The 19846-nt window shown below is 42.5% G+C and overlaps 1 protein-coding gene across 2 annotated transcripts in view; it reads left to right on the forward strand.

The window, feature by feature from the left end:
- The window catches only part of Galphao (G protein alpha o subunit), a 1276387-nt gene that overhangs the window by 541325 nt on the left and 715216 nt on the right, over window positions 1-19846 (forward strand). The window lies entirely within an intron of this gene.

Consider the following 19846-nt stretch of genomic DNA (forward strand, 5'->3'; position numbering starts at 1 on the left):
GTCCATTCTCCAGACATTTTAGGGTGCCGGTAATTTGTTTCCGACCGAGCTCGATAGCTGCAGTCGCTTAAGTGCGGCCAGTATCCAGCATTCGGGAGATAGTAGATTCGAACCCCACTGTAGGCAGCCCTGAAAGTGGTTTCCGTGGCTTCGCATTTTCACACCAGGCAAATGCTGGGGCTGTACCTTAATTAAGGCCACGGCCGCTTCCTTCCCACTCCTAGCCCTTCCCTGTTCCATCGTCGCCATAAGACCTATCTGTGTCGGTGCGACGTAACCACGGAAAACCATTTTCAGGGCTGCCGACAGTGGGGTTCGAACCTACTATCTCCCGAATACTGGATACTGGCCGCACTTAAGCGACTGCAGCTATCGAGCTCGGTACCAAAAGACTGGTACGCTACATGGCTGATCAGTGAAGTTAAGATTGTCTTTACTGTTTACCGAAAGCGTATTTTGTACATTTTACCCAAGATTTCCGTCTGAACTTAACAATGTTTCCAAGCTTTGACCTTCCTGGCCCCCTCGGATGTTTCAATTTTTCTTGTTTGTCGTAAATCTGTCATTCCAAGAAAGTGCCCTCATTTTCACGCTGCTAGCCTGTTCCTAATCATTTGCTGCTGTGTTTTGACATCTGCTCGTTGGATATCTTCCAGGATAATTCTCATGAATTCCTGCTCAATTTTCTTTAGTTTGATATCCGGCCGCAGTTGGACGTCCCTGTGTGCAGTTCGTGATCTACGACACTAATTTCATCAGAATTTAAGTAATGGCGTGTGTGATCTGAATGCCGCCACGTTCTTGACAAACTTCCAGAATTCACTGTTAAGTTAGTTATTAGCCGTCTCGAGCTAGATCATGGTGGGTTTAGTTGTGATCAGAATTGTCAGAATTTTGTAATTGAAAGACGGAATCTCAGACCGGTCCTGAAGTAATGGCTGACGGGGGGAACAATCCGATTTCCCAGAAACTTCGCTCCGTGAAAGAGGGGCCGAAATAAGTGAACACATGTTTCGGCTTATCCGTAGACACTTGACGGTTTCCGAGAAAATGACGCACGAATTTTCCGACGTGCTTTACATATTTTTTACAGTGTAACAGGCTCTACTGACGCGGTGACTATCGCCGTGGCGTCACAGTTTTGCGCCCCGTATTCAAATCCCGCAGATTTTTTAATTTATCTACTTTTGTCCATTGACGATTACAACATGAATTTTTCTTATCAAGTTAGTGGATACAAAGGCGTTTTGTTGATTGTAAAATTACAACTGTTTTTTTTGGCTAGTTGCACAGATAGGTCTTATGGCGACGATGGGATAGGAAAGGCCTAGGAGTGGGAAGGAAGCGGCCATGGCCTTAATTACGGTACAGCCCCAGCATTTGCCTGGTGTGAAAATGGGAAACCACGGAATACCATCTTCAGGGCTGCCGACAGTGGGGTTCGAACCCACTATTTCCCGGATGTAAGCTCACAGCTACGCGCTCTTAACTGCACGGCCAACTCGCCCGGTCAACTGGGTTTCACAGTAAGTGTATACACTGACTGACAGAGCAAATGCAACACCAAGAAGGAGTGGTTCGAAAGGGATGAAAGTTGGGGGAAAAACAGAGACGGCACGGACGAATAATTGATGTTTATTTCAAACCGATATGCAGGTTACACAATGCGCACGGCATCGACTCAGTAGGATGTAGGACCACCGCGAGCGGCGATGCACGCAGAAACACGTCGAGGTACAGAGTCAATAAGAGTGCGGATGGTGTCCTGAGGGATGGTTCTCCATTCTCTGTCAACCATGTGCCACAGTTGGTTGTCCGTACGAGGCTGGGGCAGAGTTTGCAAACGGCGTCCAATGAGATCCCACACGTGTTCGATTGGTGAGAGATCCGGAGAGTACGCTGGCCACGGAAGCATCTGTATACCTCGTAGAGCCTGTTGGGACATGCGAGCAGTGTGTGGGCGGGCATTATCCTGCTGAAACAGAGCTTTGGGCAGCCCCTGAAGGTACGGGAGTGCCACCGGCCGCAGCACATGCTGCACGTAGCGGTGGGCATTTAACGTGCCTTGAATACGCACTAGAGGTGACGTGGAATCATACGCAATAGCGCCCCAAACCATGATGCCGCGTTGTCTAGCGGTAGGGCACTCCACAGTTACTGCCGGATTTGACCTTTCTCCACGCCGACGCCACACTCGTCTGCGGTGACTATCACTGACAGAACAGAAGCGTGACTCATCGGAGAACAACGACGTTCCGCCATTCCCTCATCCAAGTCGCTCTAGCCCGGCACCATGCCAGGCGTGCACGTCTATGCTGTGGAGTCAATGGTAGTCTTCTAGTCTTCTGAGCGGACGCCGGGAGTGCAGGCCTCCTTCAACCAATCGACGGGAAATTGTTCTGGTCGATATTGGAACAGCCAGGGTGTCTTGCACATGCTGAAGAATGGCGGTTGACGTGGCGTGCGGGGCTGCCACCGCTTGGCGGCGGATGCGCCGATCCTCGCGTGCTGACGTCACTCGGGCTGCGCCTGGACCCCTCGCACGTGCCACATGTCCCTGCGCCAACCATCTTCGCTACAGGCGCTGCACCGTGGACACATCCCTATGGGTATCGGCTGCGATTTGACGAAGCGACCAACCTGCCCTTCTCAGCCCGATCACCATACCCCTCGTAAAGTCGTCTGTCTGCTGGAAATGCCTCCGTTGACGGCCGCCTGGCATTCTTAGCTATACACGTGTCCTGTGGCACACGACAACACGTTCTACAATGACTGTCGGCCGAGAAATCACGGTACGAAGTGGGCCATTCGCCAACGCCGTGTCCCATTTATCGTTCGCTACGTGCGCAGCACAGCGGCGCATTTCACATCATGAGCATACCTCAGTGACGGCAGTCTACCCTGCAATTGGCATAAAGTTCTGACCACTCCTTCTTGGTGTTGCATTTGCTCTGTCAGTCAGTGTATATACATATACTAGCAAGATACCCGTGCTTCGCTACGGTTTTTATCAGAAAGTTATTATTCAAAACTCTACATTTTGGACAGTCTACTGTCAGCTGAGTCTGTAAGATACGCCCTCATTTCGTACGTCAAGTGGTTTTAGGGGAATGGATTGTTTATTTTATGATCTAACACTCATTTGATACCCATACGGAAGAATTTGAAAGTTTAAAACCCTATCTTATTTAACATGTAGGATATAAAAGCGGCCAGCCTGTAATATTTTGATTTTGTACGTCAAACAGTAATTAAGGAATGAATGATTTTTTATGGGGTGAATGTTTTTAAATATTATTAACATCTAGGATAGAGAAGACCACCTTTCATAAAAATAAGTTCGTGCCTGAAACGGCTTCGGAAGAATGGATATTGTGTGTTTGAGAGTCAACCGCCATCTAAACCGCATAGGGGAGAAGTATTTTCAAGTATACGATATTTTACGCCTAGGACATTAAAAAAACCCTTCTCGTAAAATTACTTCCTTGTACGTCAAACGATTTTCGAGGGTTTGAATAATTTCGTTTACGGAGCTAACCTCATTTAACACTTTAGGGGTGGAACGTTAAAAAAATGTTTCCTACTTCACACCTAGGATTTTTAAAAAAATACCGCTATTTGGAATTTTGTCTTCGTATGTTTTCAGTCAATGTCCCCTGGAATATTTTTTCGAAAATATACGCGTTACTTTATTTTTAAAGGAGATTAAAAATACCAGTTTCCAACCCTGTAATATGTTAATTTGTTGAGTTATATTGTAGATACGCCCACTTTAAAATATCACCCCTTTAAGACTTCCCCTTAAGTGGATTTTCAGAAAACAAATTAAGCGTGTTCCTTTACTTTGACAGGAGATACCAAACATCAATTTTCACGTCTGTAAATCTTCAGTATTTGATACATAGGTATCCTCACAAAAAGAATTCAACACTTTCTTCACTTCATTTCACCCACCACATCCCCTTAAGTGATTTTCCGAAAAAATACGTGTTTTTTATTCTTAAAGAAGATTTAAAATACAAATTTTCATATCTGTAACATATTCAGTTTTTAAGATATAAATATCCTCATAAAAAGAAGTCAACCCCCTTTCTGTCCTATTTACAACCCACTTAAGTGAATTTTCCGGAAACAAAAAAAACGTGTTTCCTTATTTTTAAAGGAGATCCTAAATACCAATTTTCACGTCTGAAACATCTTCAGTATTTGATGTGTAAGTATCCCCATAAAAGGAATTCAGCAAAGTTCTCTTTTCTTCACCCACACCTGAAGTGGATTTTCAAACAACAACAAAATACGTGTTTATTTTTAAAGGAGATTCCAAATACCAATTTTCACGACTGTAACATCCTCAGTGTTTGAGATATTAGTATCCACATTAAAAAATTCAACACCTTTTTCTGTCGCTTTTGCCCACCACCTCCACTAAAGTTTTTTCGAAAACAAATACGTGTTACTTTGATTTTTAAAAGAGATTAAAAATACCAATTTTTACGCCTGTAACGTGTTAAGTTTTTTGATATATGCTGTATCTATGCTCATTTTAAAAATTTACCCCCCTTGTATATTTCCCCTTAAATGGATTTTCAGAAAACAAATTGTGCGTGTTCCTTTACTTTTACATGAGATTCCAAATACTAATTTTCACTTCTGTAACATGTTTCCTTTTTGAGGTGTACTCATTTTAATAATTCACACCATTTGTTACTCCTGTTCACCACCCCTTAAGTAGATTTTCCAAAAACAAAAATACGTTTTTCATTATATTTTTAAAGGTGATTCCAAATGCCAATCTTAACGACTGTAACATCTTCAGTTTTTGAGATATAATTACCCACATAAGAGGTATTCAACCGTTTTGTTTACCTTTTATCACCCACCGTAACAGGCTTTCCGAAAACAAAACAAAAAATACGTGTTTCCTTATTTTTAAAGGAGATTCCATGTACAAATTTTCACGTCTTAAAACCGTTATGTTTTTGAGATAGAGATACAATAGCCTAATTTTAAAAATTCACCCCCCTTAGGGACGGAATATCAAAAAATTCTCCCTTAGCGACCACCTATATTGTAATATAAATATATCCTCAAAATTTCATTACTTTATGTCCAGTAGTTTTGTCTCGTCGATGATGAATCTGTCAGTCAGTCAGTCAGTCAGGACACGTTATTTTATATATAGGCTATATAGATATGATATTTTTCAGGGATTACAATCTTTTGTAAATTCATTCTTATATTAACGCTTCAAGGAGATACGGTGCATTCCCTTGGATGATACCGATCATAGAAACACTCGAAACATAGACATATCGTACGCCACGAGCATCGCGCGAAGGCAGGTTTGCCACAGTTACATTCACTCGGGAAAGAAACGTCGTTAACATTACTGAAGATTTCACGTGTTGGCAATAAGTTTGCTATAAACCACGCATAGTCCGCCTCTGTGGTGTAGTGGTTAGCGTGATTAGCTGCCACCCCCGGAGGTCCGGGTTCGATTCGCGGCTCTGCCACGAAATTTGAAAAGTGGTACGAGGGCTGGAACGGGGTCCACACAGCCTCGGGAGGTCAACTGAGTAGAGGTGGGTTCGATTCCCACCTCAGCCATCCTGGAAGTGGTTTTCCGTGGTTTCCCACTTCTCCTCCAGGCAAATGCCGGGATGGTACCTAACTTAAGGCCACGGCCGCTTCCTTCCCTCTTCCTTGCCTATCCCTTCCAATCTTCCCCATCCCCCGCAAGGCCCCTGTTCAGCATAGCAGGTGAGGCCGCCTGGGCGAGGTACTGGTCATTCTCCCCAGTTGTATCCCCCGACCAAGAGTCTGAAGCTCCAGGACACTGCCCTTGAGGCGGTAGAGGTGGGATCCCTCGCTGAGTCCGAGGGAAAAACCGAACCTGGAGGGTAAACAGATGATGATGATGATGATGATAAACCACGCATAACGGAAATTTTGTGTTTAAACTGGCGCTTGCAATTGATTATGAATCAATGCGTGGATTTTTATTGCATTGCGTCTGGTTGTGATATGTCTTTGCTGTGCAATGAGTGTAGAACATACGTTCTTTTAAAATGAATGTACCAGACAGAACATTAATACATGAAAGAAGGACAGCGATATTTCAAGATACATTGAACAAAATCATTCGTGCAGTAATCGTCAATGGGCAAAAGTAAATAAATGAAAAACAGCAATTCATCGGGATTTGAACACGGGGTGCAAAATTGTAAGGTCGCTGCGCCACAGCGTCGACTACGCAAGCTACGCGCTAATAGGCGGTCGAGGGTGTGCGGATAAGCCGAAACATGTGTTCGCTTATTTCGACCCCTCTCTCACTGAGAAATGTTTCTGGTAGTTCGGGTTGTTACACTTGACGGGTTCCCCTCGCGAGCCGAGAATTGAACCCAGGCCAATCGGAGAGGAAGTTACTACGAAATCACCTTGACTAGGACCGCCCAAACGGTGTACAAAGCCACACAGCTGTACGCAAGGAGAAGGTAGAATGTTGTGAGTATGATCGGTTCCGGTTACACAATTTAAAAGCGAAAGATTCATTTCTGTCATGAAACTTAATAAATCATATTGCGAGCTAGTGTCAGAACGAACATTTGTGAATGACCTGATCATTTGTTTGGAATATAAGGGTGATTGTTTAATATGAAAATTTGTTTGTAGTATACACCCTTCCCTCTTCGTATGCTTGAATTTACTACAGTCCACACACAACACGGTCCTCCACCACACAAACACACAGTTACCCATACATGCCAGCCACCGCCTAGAGTCTGCCTTACAAGGGCTGTACCCGAAAGTATTATTATTATTTGAATTAGGTTGTTGGTTTTATGCCAATTGATTACTTGTACGGCCTTTAGAGACGCAGAGGTTGTCAATAAGTTTGTCCCATTTGATCTCCTTCAAATACCACCGAACTGAACCGTGATCGAACCTGCCAGCTTGGCTCATAAAGTCAGCACTCTACCATCTCCCTGCACTTTCTGTTTCTTTCTTAATCTGTTTACCCTCCAGGGTTGGTTCTTGCCTCGGACTCTGCGAGGGATTTCACCTCCACCGCCTCGAGGGCTGTGTCCTGGAGCTTGAGACTTTGGGTTGGGGGATACACCTGGATAGGAAGACCAGTACCTCGCCCAGGCGGCCTAACCTGCTATGCTGAACAGGGGCCTTGTGGGGTGGATGGGAAGATTGGAATGGATTGACAAGCAAGAGGGAAGGATGCGGCCGTGGCCTTGAGTTAAGTACCATCCCGGCATTTACCTGGAGAAGTGGGATACCACGGAAAACCATTTCGAGGATGGCTGAGGTGGGAATCGAACCCACCTCTACTCAGTTGAGCCCCCGAGGCTGAGTGGACCCCGTCCCAGCCCTCGTACCACTTTTCAAACTTCGTGGCAAAGCCGGGAATCGAACACGGGCCTCCGGCGGTGGCAGCTAATCCCCACAGAGGCGGACATTTCTCTACACAATCCTGCAATTCCTTTCGGTCGTCAGAGATGCCCGGTAATTTGTACCGAAAAGGTTCTTTTTAAAAACTTACCAACTAATCTAGTGTCATGGGTGTCTCACTTTCGAGCTCTCCTAAATGCTAACTGACTGTTTGAATTTATCTAGACGTTCTGTTCTGTTGAAAAGCATTGCGTTGGTTATTGCTTCCGTTCTGTGTTTAGAAAATTACGTACTTGGTTGAGCCAGTCGGTAGCTTCAGAGACATACTAACTCGGCTTAGCTGAAATATTGAGTTGTCTGCGATTGTTCTTCTTGTCCAACAAAAATAATAATGATAAAACAAACAAATTCTCAATTATATGTGACTGTTGATATCATAAACATAGCCACGAGAGAATATTGATATTAAAACGAACATGCAACTCATTCGAGATGGATGACAAGCAGAGTAACTGCACTGTCTTCTCTATTACAAACTAAATCAGTCTGTTTCCGCTTTACTGGTCTTCCTACATTCGGGCACAGCGTGGTAGGAATAGGCGGTCGCGGTGTTGAACCAGTTCAGAAAGGTAGTGGACGCGATGATGATGATGATGATGATGATGATGATAATGATTGTTTTAAGGGGACAAACGCGAGTACATCGGCCTCTGTAGTAGACATGTGCGCCAGGAGATGAACAACTGCATCCTGTGCAGAATTACACTAGCGTGGATAATACGAAGAGCGTAAAATTTCGTGCACTGGCATTACTCGAGTATTGTCGATAGCATTTGAAGCACTTGAATTTTAGCCACCGAGCACTTATGATACTATACTTGAAAATACTTTGTTTTTGTTGCTTACGCCACGTAGTATTAAGCGAGCTACTGTTAAGAAAAGTATATTCATAAATTCTGCCCAAGGTTTCTGTCCAGTTTTAAAATGCTGTCAAGCTTTGAACTTTATACTCGTATGTGATGGCCCCCCTCTGTTGTCAAACTAACTGAACATTATAATATTTTGACGCAGCTATTCGCCGGCCTCGCGGTTTAGGGGCAGCGTGCCTGCCTTTTACACGTAGACCCCGGGTTCGATTACCGGCCAGTTCAGTAGTTTTTACCAGGATCTTAGGGCTGGTTTGTGGTCCACTTAGCCTACGTGATTACAATTGAGGGGCCAACTGACGGTGAGATGGCGGCGTCGGTCTAGAAAGCCAAGAATAACAGCTGAGAGGATTCGTCGTGCTGACCGCACGACACCTCGTAATCTGCATGCCTTCGGGCTGAACAGTGGTAGTTTGGTAGGCCATGGCCCTTCGGGTTGTTGCGGCATGGTGTTTGGTTTGGATGCATCTAGTCGAAATAATTCAATACTCTGTATCGAAAAGGAAACTTCGTCATTGATGTCTATGAAAAATCCATTCCTCTGTCGCACCTCGTGGGCGTACAACAGCTTGGATGTTCTTTCATAGCCATGTGTGGTTGGTGGTATGTAGTATCGCATTAATGAATTAATGTCGAGGTGCTGTAAGCTGTCATTAAGAGTGGTTAAATGTGAGGTAAGTACATCAGAAAATGAACTGACACACTAAAGAATCTCTTTTCAGGCCATAATATATGGGCACTCCCTTGTGTCTTCATACGTCACATTTATTTATTTATTTATTATTTATTTATTTATTTATTTATTTATTTATTTATTTATTTATTTATTTATTTATTTATTTATTTATTTATTGTCCGGGTCCATTGCTAAATGGTCAGAGTGCTGGCCTTTGGTCCAAGATGTCCCGGTTTTGATTCCCGGGCGGGTCTGGGATTTTAAACTTAATTGTTTAATTCCGATGGCTCGAGGTGTGTGTGTGTGTGTGTGTGTGTGTGTGTGTGTGTGTGTGTGTGTGTGTTTCTCAGCATTAGAATTTCATCGCAGCTAAGGCTTTATCCTCACAGATACGCAGGTCGCCTATGGATGTCAACTCGAAAAACCTGCACCAGGCCTCTCCGGAGGCCACACGCCATTTTAAAAATATTTATTTTCAGTTATAAATAATATATAGTAAATCAATACTGATCTGCACATAGGGTAGTCGCCCAGGTGCCAGATTCCCTATCTGTTGTTTTCCTAGCCTTTTCTTAAATGATTTCATTGGCATTGGAAATGTATGAATATTACCTACAATGAAGCTTAATGGCTCAGTCATTCCGTGGTTTCTACTTCGGTATCGCTCTCCAGGCGACAGTCCAGCATAAGGTTCTAAGATTTTGACGTGAAGTTTTCTCATAAATCGGGACGACAGTTTGAAGAGTTGAGCGAGAGACGAAACAAGGGACGATTTTAAAACTTCATTAAATAACAACCGGGCAGAGTACAGTCAAGTTAGGAATAAGCATGCGTCATGGTAAGCGGGGAGGAGTGGATGCAAGTCTAATTCGAGAGTGTGTAGCGAACATACACGTTATCCGATGTAAGTGTATCATTCTTCTACTTCTTCTTCTTCTTCTTCTTCTTCTTCTTCTTCTTCTTATTATTATTATTATTATTATTATTACCATCATCATCATTATAATCATATCACCATCGTTACTGTTATTAAAAGTAAGGAGTAGTAGTACTCGGCTGCGGTTCCCTGTTTAGTAATACTTATCTCGATCACAATATTATTTTGTATTTTTTATTTTTCTTAGGTAATATATTATTGTACTTGGGAAGCAATATATCAATTTACTTTGTATTGTGTACCGGTATATTTTCGGTACAGTAAGATAGCACAATAGCAAGTAATTTGTTTTAGTTCTTATTTTATTTTGTGTTATTCATGTATTCACTGATTAAGTGTAAGACAGGGATACGTGTCCCTAAGCTTGCCAACTAAAACAAACCCTATCTATCTATCTATCTATCTATCTATCTATCTATCTGTCTACCTATCTGTGTCTCGCTCCAAGTCATTTTTGCTTAATTATATAAAACACGCGTAGAGAGTCAATATTGTTGTTACTCTATAATAACCGTGAGACGAAATTATAAAAACTAATCAAAAAGTTTGAAAATATCAAGGCATACAGCGAATTATTACAAGCGAAATTTCAGGAAACTGCACGTAGAAGACAGAGAAGCACATAGCGATTCGAAAAGGGTGCCACTTACCGATGTCAAACGGAACAGACTGTAAAGAAAGACGAAGAACAGCCTCGCGAATACAGTGGTGGTAGAAATAAGAGACGATGACGTAAAATTGACTTTTTTAACTTTACAAGGAGATTCGTGAACATTTTCAGTAATTCGACTTGCATATTGATACGACCATTACGATCTATTGAGATCAATTCTACTTTGTTCTTCGTATTTTAGAACTACAAAATCGTGGGTTTTTACAGAAAGTGCTTGGCAGAAAAAATGTCACAAATATGATGGTAAAACTAAAATAAATCTCACCATAACTATTTTATTAGTTTCGAGTCGATATTTGATAGCATTACCCTTGCTTTTTAGCACTGGCTTGCACCATAGAGTCTACCAGACGCTCGCATAGTGCCTTTGGAATATTTTTCCATCAATATAGGTATGTTTACTTCCCCCAACAGATATTCAGTAGGATTTAAGTCAGGCGACTGTGCCGACCAAGGCATAACAGACACTTGATTGTCTTCAAAGCATTTCTTTATCAAATTCGAGGAGTGCTGTCGCCTCCATTGGCTAAATGGTTAGCGTGCTGGCCTTTGGTCACAGGGGTCTCGGCTTCGATTCCCAGTACGGTCGGGAATTTTAACCATAATTGGTTAATTTCGCTGGCACGGGGGCTGGGTGTATGTGTCGTCTTCATTATCATTTCATCCTCATCATGACGCGCAGGTCGCCTATGGGAGTCAAATCAAAAGACCTGTATCTGGCGAGCCGAACTTGTCCTCGGACACTCCCAGCACTAAAAGCCATACGCCATTTCATTTCGAGGAGTGCTTAGGATCGTTACTCTACTGAAAAGTCCAGTTGGCTGGGATGCTTTCCCTCACATTTGGTAGCATTGTATCATTTAGAATGTGTCTATCTTTTGTCATCACGTCTTCAGTCCAGAATATGGGGTCTACACCAATACGGGTGGGTAAAGCATCCCTAAACCACGACGTTTCCTCCTCCAAATTTAATTGTCTTCTCAGTATATTTGGGAATCAATTCGGCATCTCGATAGATGGTCGGGCGTCAGAATTTCGTCGAGAAGGAGAACTTCAACACGCTGGAGTCCGGCTTCAAGGCTAAACGGTTAGCGTGCCGGCATTTGGTTAGAGGAGTCACGCGTTCGTTTCCCGGCAGGGTCGGGAATTTTAACTACCATTGGTTAATTTCGCTGGCACGGAGGCTGGGTGTATGTGCCGTCTTCGTCATTTCATCCTCATCAAGACGCGCAGGTCGCCTACGGGAGTCAAATCTAAAGACCTGCACCTGGCGAGCCGAACATGTCTTCGGACACTCCTGGCTCTAAAAGCTATAAGTTACGCCATTACATGTCAACACGCTGGAAGCCAACGACATAGTTAAACGCCATTAAGTGCCATCGATCGCCGTCGAGATAGAATCGCTATTTTTGGTACTGAGGGGAACTAACTATACTGACTTCACCACTAAGATAAACTACATACACTAGCTCCAATTGCAATAGAAGGAATATCATATTCATAAACATAGTTTCTTATTTTAACGAGATATTTAACGGCTTACTAACACAGATGAGTTTTCTGTTACGCTGAGACGGCAGGGGCCATGCCTGTCATTAGTATACAGCCGTCCTGGAATTTACATCGGATGAAAATGTGAAACCATGTGGTACCAACTTCAGGGCTGCATCCGGCAAATTCAAGCTTACAGATATAAGAAAGATACTGCGTAGGCAACTAGTTCAGTGACATGGTAAGTAATACTGATATTATATCTAATACTAGGTTTTATCGACATACCACGCGAATCTCCTACAGCTAATGCTGAGGATATAAATGAACCGTGATGTGCGAATAATGCGCCAAATGCAGTCCATAGGAGAACGACACACAATGATTAGAAAGCGGTTTTGATGTTATTTTCTGGCCTTTTGCCAATTATCTGGGATCAGTCTCATATCCATTAAGCCGAGTTTTACTGCTGCATGGCCTTCCTGACGTCAATCCTGTGTGTAGATATGTTGATAAATGCGTGCTTCCGTGGTGGTTTGGTAGTTATGTTGTATCTAGGTGATGATGTATATTAAAACGCACATTCAGTTTAATTGGAGTGATGAATCAAGTTCAGTTTCTTTGGATGTAACGGAAGAACGTACATAAGGAGAAGGACCTATCCTAATGAAGTCCTCAATTCTCTTTAGTCTAACATAGCATAATAAATAAATAAATAAATAAATAAGTAAATAAATAAGTAAATAAAACAGCCCTCTGTAACTTCAGTTTTATCACAGCCATTCTCTGTTCTCGATGATTTGTGATTAATAAAGAAATGTTACGTCTTCATTAAAAAAAAAGGCATTCTATGCTTGAGTGGAAAGAAATTAAGACTTCATTTAGATAAGTTCCAGCTTTCAACTTTTTAAGGAATTGAACAGAAATAAATGTAAATATTTATACATGTCATTCTATTTTAATTAAGTAGTTTCTTTTTCAGGTATTCAAAATTATTTTCGGCAGACTGAAGAACCTGACAGTTATACCATAAATTGAGTCGAAAATGAAAAGAGATGGTTTCAGATGTTACAGAAAAAAGTTAACAATTAAACCAGCTGTTTAAACCAATCTACTACAGACACATAAATAAATAAATAAATAAATAAATAAATAAATAAATAAATAAATAAATAAATAAATGAAAAACCTACAACTTGTTTCCCAGTCAATGACCGGGCCAGGGATGGAATGAATGAAGCCCCCCATCTTTCGGCGAGGATAGGAATTGTGCCGGCTGCCGAAGCCTGTCGCACTCCTCTGGGGCAATGATTAATGAATGACAGATGAAATGAAATGATAGTGGAAAGTGTTGCTGGAATGAAAGATGACGGGGAAAACCGGAGTACCCGGAGGAAAACCTGTCCCGCGTGGGCTTTGTCCAGCACAAATCTCACATGGAGTGAGCGGGATTTGAACTACGGAACCCAGCGGTGAGAGACAGGCGCGCTGCTATCTGAGCCACGGAGGCTAACAAATTAATTAATTAATTAATTAATTAAGTCCGCCTCTATTGTGGTGGAGTAGTGTGATCAGCTGCCACAGCCGAAGACCCGGGTCCGATTCCCGGCTCAGCCACGAAATTTGAAATATGGTACGAGGGCTGGACCGGTGTCCACTCAGCCTTTGGAGATTAACTGAGTGGCGGTGGTTCGATTCCCACCTCAGTCATCCTCGGAAGTGGTTTTCCTTGGTTTTCCACTTCTCCTTCAGGTACCTAACTTAAGGCCACGGCCTCTTCCTTGTCTATCCCTTCCAATCTTCCCAACTCCCTACATGGCCCCTGTTCAGCATAGCAGGTGAGGCCACCTGGGCGAGTTACTAGTCCTCCTTCTCAGTTGTATACCCCGACCCAAAGTCTCACGCTCCAGGACACTGTCCTTGAGGCGGTAGAGTTGGGATCCCTCGCTGAGTCCGAGGGAAAATCCAACCCTGGATGGAGGATGGAAAGATTAGAAGTGATAGACAAGGAAGAGGGAAGGTAGTGGTGCATTGCCATTACTTGCTAGAAATTAAGTTACCTTGATTTGATTTCTGCTGCCCTCGGTAATGGTGTTTGGATGTAATTTTTCGGCGCTTTTTTCTTTGATTCGACTAATGTCATCCTGAGAGAGCAGACTTGCTTATTGCTTTCCTCGCATATTCTTGTTAATCCTAATTTCTATGCATACGAAACTCTCTAGCCAGCAGTGTTGGAGACATATGTTGAACTAGATATTGAGGTCAAAATTTATTAGGAATTAAATGAAATTCATTCCAACATTGCTGAATACATTACTCTGGTAGAATCGAATCATATACTAGCTCGATTGGACCTCTTCTTCTTTTTTCTACCGCTTTTCCCACATCTGTGGAGTCGCGGGTGCGAGCTGTGTTGCACATATGGATTTGACCTTGTTTTACGGCCGGATGCTCTTCCTGACGCCAACCCTATATGGAGGGATGCAGTCACTATTGCGTGTTTCTGTGGGGGGTTGGTGGTGGTGTGTGTTGTCTGAACATGAAGAAGAAAGTGTTGGGACAAACACAAACGCCCAGTCCCCGGGTCAGAAGAGTTAATCAGACGCGATTAAAATCTCCGATCCTCCGGGAATCGAACCCGGGACCCTCTGAACCGAAGACCTCAATGCTGACCATTCAGCCAATGAGCTTGATTGGATTATAGTGCATATAATTTAAAAATGTAAATGGCGCGTGGTTGTATGAGGATGGGATCCTACATATGAGGAATTAACCAGTGAAGGTTCAAATCCCCGATCCGGCCGGGAATCGAACCCGGGACCCCCTTGGACCAAAGGCCAGCATGCTAACCATTTAGCCATGGAAGAGGACTATAATAATAATAATAATAATAATAGTTGTAACCTTGCATTCGAGGGATTGTTCGTTCGGGCCCACTGTCGGCAGTTCTAAACATGTTTTTCATTGTTTTCCCATTTTCACACCAGACAAATGCTGGGGCTGTACCTTAATTCAGGCCACAGTTTCTTCCTTCCCACTCCTACCCCTTTCCTATCCCATCGTCGCCATAAGTCCTATCAGTGTCTGTGTTTAAAGAAGTTACTTGAACCTGAAGTGGGTTCCTCGTGTCAGAATACTCTCAGTAATGACAACCGACTGCACCAGAATTCGACCCTAAAACGTTGAGTGCGCGGCTGTGAGCTTGCATCCGGGAGATAGTAGGTTCCAATCCCACTATCGGGAGCCCTGAAAATGGTTCTCCGTAGTTTCCCATTTTCACACCAGGCAAATGCTGGGGCTGTACCTTAATTAAGGCCACGGCCGCTTCCTTCCAACTCCTAAACCTTTCCTATCCCATCGTCGCCATAAGACCTATCTGTGTCGGTGCGACGTGAAGCCCGTAGCAAAAAAAAAAATACGTTGAGCATGAGAGATAAGGGTTTCTGTTAACCGATACCGGGCGAGTTGGCCGCGCGGCTGTGAACTTGCATCCGGGAGATAGTGGGTTCGAATCACACTGTCGGCAGCCCTGAAGATGGTTCTTTTTATGGCCACGGTCTCTTTATCCCATTTCAGCTCTGATCTATCTCATTATCATCATAAGGCCTGTCTGGGTCGGTGCGACTTATAACCAAGAGCCATAAAAAGTAAGAAATAGATAATAATAATAATAATAATAATAATAATAATAATAATAATAATAATGAGAATAATAATAATAATAATAAATAGTAATGTAAATGGGACATTTCATGACAGGTTGGGCAAAAATCTATAAAAATGAACTGACATGTTTTATTAATTTTTCAAAATTTAAAATAAATGCAGAAGAGCGTCAAAATCAAGATTGCATACCGAATATTTTCCTAACTGGAGTAGCGCTCACAGAAAAAAGACGTTAAAATTATTTTTCGTAACTTCTCAGGCACATATTTCAAGTATCCTTAGAGATAGAAAATTTTTTGAAGTTTTATATTCACGTACATAATACATGCTTTTTAACGGTACATGCTGAAAATCATGTGGTTTGTTCACAACATTAGTGAGATGATCTTCAAAATGTTAATTTTATTTTTATTTCAAAATGGCAGAAAATATATCCGAACCCATCAGTGCTTTTACTGTAGTTTCGGCAGTTTAATAAACCTGCGTTGTCAAAATTTTGTACTATTGAATGGTATACAAATCAAAAAAATATGACTGGGAGAAACTGCGATAGCTGTAGGTCTGACGGTTTTCAGTAAATGTGAATAGGTTTGAATTTTATCGGAAGCAGTAGCGTTGGTTATATTAGAGCGATTGCTCTGGTGGAACTGAGCTCCCTCAAGATACACGTAGCTACCCAAAAGTAGGCAGCAGCGCAGTGCAGAGTTTGCAATCGCCTGTCCGCTGCAATGCGTCTAGGGTTGTGCAAGTTCAGATCCAATTTTCAAAAACTGAATAAATAAATTCACTTTCATGGAATTACAGGAAAAACCTAAAAAGTTTTGAAAACGAAATCCGCCTCTTGTTTTGAGGAAGAAACAATAGCGACGTTCAAAATATTGTTTTAATAAGGGGAAGTAGATAAAATTTAATAAACATATTAAAAACTAAATTGTTAAGACAGATAATATTGTATTATATATAGCATCGTCTTTACAGCTGTAAAGAAATTAATATTCTCTCAATAGCTCGTTCCATATTATTTTTGTAAAAAGTTGACAGTTGGTAAAACATACTATGCTGAACATTTGTGCTCAAGTGTACGAAGCCTGTTTAACGTGTAAGATTCTCCCTAAACCTTCTTTAAATGCAGCTGCGGGCTACCATTCCCGATTATTATTTAAATCCCTGATTATTGTTGGCTAATATTAAACAGTCAAGTTCGAGCGGTTACCAGACATAAACAGTGATTAGCAGTGAAGACGATTTTGAAGATGAACAGCTGTATCTGGAACAGAATGGAAATGTACAATAGTGGACAGAGACGATCCTTTTGAAGAACTTGGTCATAGGAAATTTGTGGAAAGGTTTCGTTTACCTAAACAAACGGTTTCATTTTTTCTGTAATCGATACAAAATAACCAAAAATTTCCAAAGCAGAGAAATCATATTGTTTCTGCTATGAGTCTGCGATTTTATTCCATGTTTCTTATTTCTCTTTTATGGTAACTCCATCTGTCTTTTGTCCGCCTCCGTAGCGCAACGGATTAACTGCCGTCCTCGGTGGCCCGGATTCGTTTCCCAGTACTGCCAGAAATTTAAGAATGTCAGGAGGGCTAGTATATGGCTTAAGTCATACATGCAGCTCACCTCGACTGGAAGTGTGCGTGAAGAGATCTGCACCACCTCGGGACGATTTACTATTTCCTATTTGGTCCAGTAGGTGCCGGGTTCGATTCCGGATTGGGTCGAGAATTTTAACCCTCATTGGTTAATTCCGATCGCTCGGGGACTGCGTATTCGTACAGTCTTCATCATTAGAAATCATCGTAGGTAGAGCCCTATCCTAACAGACGCGCAGGTCGACTCTACGGCGTCAACTGGAAAGACGTGCACCAGGTCCTTCGGAGGCCACACACCATTATTATTATTTATTATCATTATTATTATATTTTTATTTTCAGTAACGCCTTTACGTCTGATAAGTAATTCTGTTACAATATCGGTTTAAAATCGGAAAAATTAGACGACATTTTTCTCTTTGGTTCTCCGTGTTACTAATAACTTAAATGGGTCTACTCTCTGTAATGAAGAACTCAATTTCCTCCGACTAACAGAGGAAACTCGAAATCATCGTAGCGCGTTCATAATTCTCCGTTCGCAAGCAAAACTTCACGGTAGTGTTTAATTCCACTGGCAACTAAACGTGCTTTAGTAATCATTGATGATGAATGGTGCTCCACGATTCCTTGCAACCGGTCTTTAATTTTAAAACACCTTTACGTACACACTGGATAGCCGGATCTTAAACAAGGTTGGCCATTAATGTACTGAAGACCGGTGGATGATATCTCCAGCTACATGACTTGTTATAGATACTATTTCAAAATTTATAAAATAGCCTACTCATTCTTATGCTGAAAAATTTCATATGGAATCGCGGGCGGAGTAGCTCAGGCGATAGAGGGCTGGCCTTCTGAGCTTACGTTAGTGGGATCGATCCCGGCTCAGTCGGGAGGTATTTGAAGGTGCTCAGATTCGTCAGCCTCGTGTCGGTAGATTTACTGCCACGTTAAAGAACTCCTGCGGGACAAAATTCCAGCACCATGGCGTCTCCGAAAACGGTAAAAGTGGTTAGTGGTACGTAAAATTAACAACTTGACGGCACATTAACTGCGGTACTTACAGTCTCAACAAGCGCCGCATGATTAGATTTTGGCTAGGAAAAGAGTTTCTTGGACGGACCGAGCAAATGGTCTCGTGGTTTGGTCCGCATAGCTGTCAATTGGCATTCGGGAGATAGTGGGTTCGAACCACTCTATCGCCAGCGCTGAAGATTGTTTTCCATGGTTTCCTCTTTTCGCACCAGGCAAATACTGGGGCTGTACCTTAATTGAGGCCACAGTTTCTTCCTTTCCACTCCTACCCCTTTCCTATCCCAACGTCGCCATAAATCCTATCAGTGTCTGTGTTGAAAGAAGTCACTTGAACGTGAAGTGGGTTACTCGTGTCTGAATACTCTCAGTAATGACAACCGACTGCACCAGAATTCGATCCTAAAACGTTGAGCATGAGAGATAAGGGTTTCTATTAACCGATACCGGGCGAGTTGGCCGCGCGGGTGTGAACTTGCATCCGGGAGATTGTGGGTTCGAATCCCACTGTCGGCAGCCCTGAAGATGGTTTTCCGTGGTTTCCCATTTTCACACCAGGCAAATGCTGGGGCTGTGCCTTCTTTAAGCCCACGGCCGCTCCCTTCCAACTCCTAGGCCTTTCGTATCCCATCGTCGCCATAGTCCTATCTGTGTCGGTGCGACGTAAAATGACTAGCTATTAACCGATCACAGTGACGCAATCGGTTAGCCGTTGATCTTTATTCCTAAGGGGGACGAATTTGTTTCCTGGTTTATTTCGGGGTATTTAAGTGGCAGATTTGTATAATCGGCTTGTGGCTCGTTACAAAGTCATGTGGGGAAAATTGACACCCTACCTTCTCCTAGAATCTGCTACAGTTGAAGGGACGTCACATATTATTATTATTATTATTATTATTATTGTTATTATTATTATTGTTATTATTATTATTATTATTATTATTATTATTGTTGTTGTTGTTGAGGCTGAGGCGTCTGGTTAATTCACAAGAGACTTGCAGACAGAACATTGAAAGCAATTACAGTCTATAATGATGTATGTATGTACACAGTATGTGTGTGTGTGTGTTCTTCTTCTGCTGCTTTTCCCGCGCCTGTGGGGCTGCGGGTGCCACATATGTGGATTTGGCCCTGTTTTACCACCAGATGGCCTCGGACGCCAGTCCTATGTAATCACTATTGCGTGTTTCTGTGGTGGTTGGTAGCGGGGTGCGTTGTCTGATTATGAGGAGGAAAGTGTTGGGACAAACACAAATGCCCAGTCCCCGAGCCAGAAGCATTAATCAGACGCGATAAAATCCCCGTATTGGCCGGGAATCGAACCCGGCACCTTCTGAACCGAAGTCCTCAGCGCTGACCATTCAACCAAGCAGTCGGACTTGTATTATTATTATTATTATTATTATTATTATTATTATTATTATTATTATTATTATTATTATT

The sequence above is a fragment of the Anabrus simplex genome, chromosome 2 (assembly GCF_040414725.1).
Source record: "Anabrus simplex isolate iqAnaSimp1 chromosome 2, ASM4041472v1, whole genome shotgun sequence".
Taxonomy (NCBI): Eukaryota; Metazoa; Arthropoda; class Insecta; order Orthoptera; family Tettigoniidae; genus Anabrus; species Anabrus simplex.